Source organism: Indicator indicator, chromosome 7 (assembly GCF_027791375.1).
Source record: "Indicator indicator isolate 239-I01 chromosome 7, UM_Iind_1.1, whole genome shotgun sequence".
Classification (NCBI taxonomy): Eukaryota; Metazoa; Chordata; class Aves; order Piciformes; family Indicatoridae; genus Indicator; species Indicator indicator.
Genome location: NC_072016.1, coordinates 5,885,202 through 5,893,862, shown reverse-complemented (window position 1 = coordinate 5,893,862; position 8,661 = coordinate 5,885,202).

The following is an 8,661-nucleotide window of genomic DNA, read 5'->3' as shown; positions in this document are numbered from 1 at the left end:
CCAGGAAATTCCATAAGCTGAAATTTCTACTTAAACATTAACTTGGCCAAACAGTACATCCTGTGTATCTTATAAAGTGGATTAAATAAACTTAAGGTTTAATAAGGAAAACAGAAAGGATCAGGAACCTTGGGAATCCTTTGCTTGTAAAGTTGGACACATAACTATAATAATTTTACATAAACAAATAGAGGTCACTGCAAAAATAATCTCCATTTCATTTTCTCCTCCTAAGTTTCATGTCTCCACTTCCCACCAATCTCCAGGAAAATGTTGCTTCAAGACCCCATAGCAATTCCCATGAGACTCCACCACCACCCCACCCCTGGTTTTCCCTGCCCATACCACTGGACTTCGTGTAGACTCGCAGGAGATCAGAGAGGAAGCTTTTCTTCACGATGGCAGTGCTGCTCAGGTTCTCCTTGTCCAGTATCCTCAGAAAATCTTCAAGTTCTGTAAGCAGCTGCTCCAGAGCTACAATGGCAACAGAGACAACTGTTGGCAAAGCAATTGGGTGATGCGCCAAAAGAGGTCATAGATTAATTCTCTGCCCAGGAACAATTCATGTTTCATTCTCCAGCTTGAGCTGTCTCTCCAGACTTGGGGGGGGCGGGGGGGGGGGTGGAAGAAAAAAAAAAAAAGAGTGAGTACCAAACCAAAAAAAGTCTCCAGCTTCCCTCAGTATGTTCATACATCAGTAAAATCATATGTAAATACTTATTCTGCCCATAGGATTTTTCATTCAAAGGAGGAACACCTGGAGGGATTTTGAGCATTAGGGCTGAGATTACACAAAAGCAGCGTCTTGAGTCCTGGCAAACATTGTACAAACCACATTTGGATTGGGATCTACCAAAGGCCTTGCTTTTTGCTTTGTGTTTCCAAACCTTCTCCTTTTCTACCTCTGCCTGAAACAATTTGAAAATGTTTGTGTTTCCTAAAAAAACATACAGAAAGCCCACTCCAAAATCCCCCCATACAAGAATTCAGCAACTTGCTCTGGTGGTGACCACAGAGATCACTATAGCACATGGGACTGAAGACCCCAAACTAAGCAGCATCTTAGTCAGCCCCAGGAAAACCTGCTGTACCAAAGCCATCCTGGCATACCTGCAGCAAGTGACACAGGCACACCACTCCCCAGCCCCAGCAGCTGAACCAGGCCATTAGGTTTGTTTTGCTCCTAAGGAGGTGCTGCTCAGCTTGGCCACCTACAAATCACTTCCCTGACAGGGCTCATGCTGAAGCAACAGGCATTTAATTGTTTGCTTTTGTTCACACCGAAGCTTATCATGGGCTAATTAGCAGCAGCAGCAGGAGCCAGTTCCAGAGAGGAAATAACAGAGTATTATGTGGAGAGAGGAAGTGCAATGCAAGAACGCTGGCGTGAGGGAAAAGCGTGGAAAACTCAGCCCAGGCTGCTCCTCCTGTGGAGGCTCCTCCATCGCTCCCTGACGTTAAGGAGCTGCAGGGCAGACAGGCACCAAAGCTTGGGTTTGCCCCTGCCAGGCTGTAAACCAGGCTATGAAGAGAAGCATAGCCAGCAGGTCGAGGGAGGGGATTCTCCCCCTCTGCTCCACTCTGGTGAGACCCCGCCTGGAGTACTGCACCCAGTTCTAGAGCCCCTGTTACAGGAAGGATCTGGAGGTGCTGGAAGGTGTTCAGAGAAGGGCCACCAGGATGAGCAGAAGGCTGGAGCACCTCTCCTGTGAGGAGAGACTGAGAGAGTTGGGGCTGTTCAGTCTGGAGAAGAGAAGGCTCTGATGAGACCTTCTTGTGGCCTTCCAGTATCTGAAGGGGGCTACAAGAAAGCTGGGGAGGGACTTTTTAGGGTGTCAGGGAGTGATAGGAATGGAGAGAATGGAGCAAAAATAGAAATAAGTAGATTCAGATTGGATGTTAGGAAGAAGTTCTTCACCATGTGGGTGGTGAGACGCTGCAATAGGTTGCCCAGGCAGGTGGTGGAAGCCTCATCCCTGGAAGTTTTTAAGGCCAGGCTGGATGTGGCTGTGAGCAACCTGATCTAGTGTGAGGTGTCCCTGCCCATGGCAGGGGGTTGGAACTGGATGATCCTTGAGGTCCCTTCCAACCCTGACAGTTCTATGATTCTCTGACTCCTCAGCACACCACCAAGGCATGTGGCATAGAGATAATTAACTGGGGAATGCTCTATGCCCTTTACTTACAGTGTTTCCATGCTGTGTGTTCCCATGGTACCCCTGTGAGTCCCAGTTCATGCCAATGAACTAGAAAACTGTTAATATTTTGGTTTCACAGTGCGAAATACCTGAAGTATATCTAGTTTAAGTGCTACTACCTCCCTTTCTTACTCCCCCATCTCTAGCCACCAGGTAACCCTTCTTTGGGTTAGAGGACTGAGAAATAAAGCAGGAACTGCACTATAAAGGTTTATGTTATTAATTGAAAAACATGCTGCTGTTCTCAAAGTGGCTTGACTGTAACATAGCCTAATGACTGCAGATCAATCAATAATGGCTTCTAAGGAATCCTACCAACTGCAAGTGCTCCACACTTTGCTCTGTAACATCTGCTTTCAATTAATCCTCTTCTGGTCTGATTTAGGAGCAGTAGGGAATGGATCATGGCTGTATCACTCTGTGTTAACTTCAGTGCTTTTGCCAGCTGCTGTTTTGCCCAGCTACGACCCACTACAATCCAGAGAAAGCAAGAATCACTTCAAGAAACAACAGCTGTTTTCAGACACTGTAAGGAAACTGGTAGTATTTGTTGACAATGTTAGATACCACTGATGTCATTAAACAATCAGCTGCATGCTTTGGGTGTCTAACACAACTCACCACTAGCTTCTCTCAAGCTTCAAGGACCCTGCTTCTTCCAAGTTTGACACTCACTGAGGTAAATCACAGCCTTTCTGTACTCATTCATCTACTTCAGCAACCCACTTCAGAAAATTTAAATTGAAGCCAGTTCCTGCCAGTCAGGCCTGGGGTACAGAACATTTATGTGTCAGGAACCGTATCAGAAGAAACAGCAGAGAAGATACCTAAACATAATTTGAAGCTTCAGAAGCAAGTCAGGTCCCAGCAGCTACTAACATGAGTGTCATGATAGCATCTTTGCAGGGATTGGGATATAATTCCCATTCCCTCCTCCACCCCCACAACTGCAGAAAATGACTTTATTCTTCTCCCAGGCTTTCACAGCTAGCACAGACACAAGGCCAAGTGCTTATGAATAGCACAGCCCTTACAGTAGGTTACGTTTTCCAGCCCACCAAAGCTGAATTCAGGCTTCTAGTGACTCAAAGCAATTCATTTAGGACAAGATCCTGGGGCAACAGAGGTCAGTGGAAAGACTCTGTCAGACTTCAATGGATTCAGGCTTTAGAGACTCAAGAGAGATTAATTTTGCTCTTCTTGAGTGAAAAGAAGCATATAAACCATCTGTTTCTATGCAAGTATCACTTTGATCTCAGCTGGACACCCCCAATCCAAACCTGATACCTGCAAAAATAAACTGCTACTGAAATGAATGTGACCATTCATTCTCTCATATCAAAAGGAGAATAAGCTAATACTTATCAGAGTGATGAATGTGAGAAGTAAGAAGAATTAATGTGATGAGGGTCTGCAAGATCCTCTGTGCAAGCAAGGATCACAGCAGGTCAATAGGACTACCAACAGCTGAGAGCCCATGTATGTCAAACCATCTCAGGATTTCAAATGCTGGCAAACACTGCTTGATCTCAGCTGAAGACCTATCATGCTGTGGTGATGATGTATTGAACATGCTCATGGCAAACCCAGGTTGGTGGTTATCCAAAGCAGCCTGAAACGAACGGCTCTCCCTCCAAGCTGCATTGTTTCCCTCTCCTAACTCCTTAGAAATTAGAACACATAAAGAGATGATTCCTGCATCTAGGCTTGCTCTGAAGGACAGGAGCTACAGATGCAAGGAAAGTGTTTGCAAAATCAAATGGCTGTGAGCAGCACAATGAGAGATCATAAGCAGGCAGAAGACCAAGTCACAAGGCGGTATGCCTTCGAGAAACCTTCTTCCGCAGCTACATTGCTCTGCTCAGCTCCCACAGCACATCTTTGTAAACCCCCAGGTGACTCAATCTTTTTGTCACCATCTCAAATAAATACCTCCATAGTACTTGCAGAAATTCAACCTCCTTCATGGAAAACCTCATGAAGATTACCTCTAAGGTTAAGATTGTCCCAGAAGAATTAAGGGACTTGGCCAAGGTCACTGTGAATACCACTACTGAACAGTGTCCTCTCAAGACCCAGACTATCACCTACTCCATCTCCTCACGAGATACAGGGTACCATTAGATTCCACAGCACAGCTCATATCACAGACTTTTTCTCCATGACCACAGGCATCAGTCACTGGATAAAACCCACAAGGATTCTGCAAGATGTGATGGAGAGAGTTGCAATACCATCACAGTCAAGAGAAAAGCTGACTGGTTTGCAGCTGCAGTGAGCAGATGATCATGACTGGAAGAACTGAACTTTAAAGTGTACAGAAAGACATTGTTTTTACTGATCTAATATAATAAAGATGTCAAGAATGGGAGTTGCAACCAGAACTACCAGCTTGTCTTGTATGCACTCAACTGGATGATGAGAGATGCTCTCCCTTGGTTTACTCCAAGGCAAGGTAACCCTTTTTTACAGGAGCTCCTGTGCAGCCCTCTGACTCTATGTATGTTATTTTATTTTATTTTTTGGGGGTTGGAAGGGACCTCAAGGATCATCCAGTTCCAGCACCCCTGCCATGGGCAGGGACACCTCACACTAGATCAGGTTGCTCACAGCCACATCCAGCCTGGCTTTAATAACTTCCAGGGATGAGGCTTCCACCTCCTCCCTGGGAAACCTGTGCCAGTATCTCATCACCCTCATGGTGTAAAACTTCTTCCTAACATCCAATCTAAACCTACCCACTTCTATTTTTGCTCCATTCCCCCTAGTCCTGTCACTCCCTGACACCCTAAAAAGTCCCTCCCCAGCTTTCTTGTAGCCCCCTTCAGATACTGGAAGGCCACAAGAAGTTCTCCTCGGAGCCTTCTCCTCTCCAGACTGAACAGCCCCAACTCTTTCAGTCTGTCCTCATAGGAGAGGAGCTCCAGCTCTCTCTGTTTGAAGACTGCAACTTTGGGCACAGCAATGTGCAAAGAATTGCTGGAAAGGCAGTGGATGTTTCAATGGCAGTTCAGTGGCAGTAGGAGAGCACTGACAAGGGCTTCTTTTGGCAGGAGTCTGTGGCCTTTCACTGCAGACAGAAAGTCTCTTGCATTGCAGCAATGTCTATCCCAGTTCATGTGCAGCCAGAGCCAAAAATGCAGCAGCTTGCAAAGCCCCCATTGAGGAAACACATTCCTTGTGAAAGAGCTGCCAATTTTGTCTAACTCCAAGGTCACTGAAAGGTAAATGACCATTAAACTAGATTATGAAAGCCATTCTTACCAATAATCACTGATCTTTGTCATTGTGTTACAACAACAAGCTATGTCTACATCTAATTACTTCACGTCTTGGCCTTATGAGAAAATGGAAAGAGAGGCTCAGAAGGAACTTTCATTCAAGTGTTTTAGCAACCACTGGACAGGATTACATTAGGCCATTTAATCTGAATTCAATTATTTTTTATCAAGGTAGAGGGGCCCCAGCCACTGGATGGAGAACTGTAATAAGATACATATCAAGACAAACTCTTTCCTCCGCTGAGATGAGAGGTGAAAGATAAGGAGTATCATTTGCTGACAGGAAGCTAAGGCATTGAGAGATTAAGAAATTTGTCCAAAGATATGGGCATATTCCCCAGCAGATCAGGAACACAACTTAGCTTTCCTGTGTCCCAGCCTGGAGACCTCCCTCCCAAATTACCCTTCCTTGGATCCCAAAGTGTTGGCAGATTTCCCACCCTCCTGCCAGAAGCAGGATCTGGGTTTGGTACTTTGGTCTTCACCCTTCCCAGAAGGGGTTGAGCTAAACTGCTGGCACAAGGCACCTGGTAAATACCTGCAGCCTGTGGCATGCCAAGCTTCAAAGACCTTGCAAGTCCAGAGATAGTAAAAGTGATTATACCTTCCTGATTCATGCAAGTGTCAGGCAGCAGAGCAGAGGGGCTCCTGAGGAGCACCTCAGAGTATCTCTGCACCCCCACTTTTCCTAGCCTGCCTCCTCCATGCAGTACATCCCACAGCAGCCTTTCAGCCCCCATTTCCCTCTGACCATCCCCAGCTGGCAGCACTGGGGTTCCCCAGAGGCTGCTTTGGCAGAAAGCAGTTCCTTTCTTGCCTGGGTTTCTTTTTTTTCCTTCACTGCATAAAATCAATAGGGCAGCTGAGGAGCAGGCAGAGAGGACAGGAGGGTACAGAGACAGCATTCAGGCTGCTGAATAGAGAGTGCTGTCAGAAGATCAGGAGCACCCATCCCTGGCCTCCTTGGCTAATCTGGAGTCTTACAGTAACAGTCAGCCTTTGCAAGAGGGAAAAGTCACCCGTGATGACAGCTGGAGAAGGCCATTCTCCCCAGCTGTGAGGAAAGGCAGATGTGTGGATGGTGACAGCTGTAACAGCTGGATGACCCCTCCACAGGGCCACCTTCCAAAACAGCAAAGTAGATCCTTCCTCAGGCAAACTGACCCTCCTCATCCTGCTGGCTTCAGGCTCTTTGGCCCTTCTGCAGCAGTTACAGCTCCTCTTCCCTGCTCTGGATGCTGCCAGCTTTAGGCACGCATGGGCAACGTAATGCAAGGAAGGACATGTGGCAAACAGCTCACCCTAATACAGCACCAGGAAGAAGTAAAATCTCTGTGCAGCCCCAGAAGTCTGCTCCTCTGAAAAGCATCCCTGCCACACCCAAACCCCACCAGCATTCACCAAGGCTGATCAGCAGAAAAAGCACACAAGTGTGGACTGAAGTTTACCATCTTTGATTATCAGAACCCAGGCTCTGCTTCCCCCAGGTACACCTGCAATGACTGGCCAGCCTTGCTTCTATTTGCTTTTCATGGCAAAAGAATAAAAAAAAGTCCAGCCCATTGTTGTCTTGTTGAAACTCCTCTGATTTTTCCACAGAAAAATAATTACAGGTATTTATAGGGGAAAAAAAAAAAAGAGAGAGAGAAGAAAAGAAAAGAACTCTCCTCACAGCAAATCAAGTGCCATATTTGCCTAATGAAAGAAACAAAACCAAAAAACCCCAAAGCAAACCACAAAAGAGAGAAAAAAAATTTAAAGTATTAGTATAATTATATAATATAATCAATATATAGTATAATTAATATATTTTATATTTAATTAATATATATTTTAATAGATAATTAATAATATAATGTAAAAATTATAACAACAACAACAGTAATAAAACAATAATAATCATCATCATCATAAATCCCCCAGCAAGCTTCTGGTAAACCATGAACTTTCTGCTTAGAGAATCACTACTAGATTAGATAAAATAATAGGTAAAATTCACAAACCCTAGACAAGTTTAAATCCCTGAAAATAAGGAAACTAAAATTGGAGAACTCCTTCCACAGTTTCCCTATGAAACCAGACAAGTGTCAGACAGCTATGACCACTGTCACAAAGGTGTCTGATTTTCAGGCATAGTGAGTGCTCACAAAGAAGAAAGAAAGAAAAAAAACCAGCAAAACACCCAGACTGCTGCTACTGATGCACCTAAACCTCAGCACTGCCTGGCTTCACACTCACGTTGGGAGCATTAGGCTTGCCTTTGTTGTGAAGTCTGAATCATGGAAGGGGAGAGGCAAACAATGTCTCCCCTTGGCTGTGGGCTGTGAACTGTGCTGATGAACCCAGGCAGCTCTGCGTGGGCTGCTCTGGAAGTTCGAACAAGACTTGTATTGAGAAGCAGCAGCTCCAGCCTAGCAACTCTGAACTTTAACAAAATGACAGCAGAAAATGCACACAAAGCCTTTTTTTTTTTTCTAGTGAGCTGAGCAAACAACAGACTTCTCTTCCCTCCGCTGGAAGGTGGGAAACAGCATCCAAGAAAAACTAAGGAAAAAGAAAAAAAAAGGGAGTAGGAAAGAAGAGAGGCAAAACATGAAAACTACTCTTTTGTAAGGAGTTTTTACAGAGTAGTCTTGTGTTTGAGTGCCATGGTGCTCTGCTATATGCAGTGGAGGCTATGCACATGAAAGTCTGGGGGCGATACAGGGATGTCTGTCTCTGCAAAGGGTCTCAGCCTTCCCATGATGGGAGCACTGGAGGCCTCACAATGCCAAATTTGCTGGCTGACATCTGAGAGATGCCAGCACCTCTTCCCTTTGTAGCATGCTGTAATAGGAGACTGTCCATCAAGCTCAGAGGATGTCAGGGTTTGGAAGGGACCTCTGGAGATCATCAAGTCCAACCCCCCTGCCAGAGCAGGACCATAGAATCCAGCACAGGTCACACAGGAACACATCCGGATGGGTCTTCAAAGTCTCCAGAGAAGGAGACTCCCTGGTCCAGTGCTCTGTGACCCTCCTAGTGAAGAAGTTCTTCCTCCTGTTGAGGTGGAACCTCCTGTGCTGTAGTTTATAGCCATTGCCCCTTGTCCTATCACAGGGTGCTACTGAGCAGAGCCTCTCCCCTCCCTCTTGACCCCCAGCCCTCAGATATTTATATACATTGATTAAATCCCCTCTCAG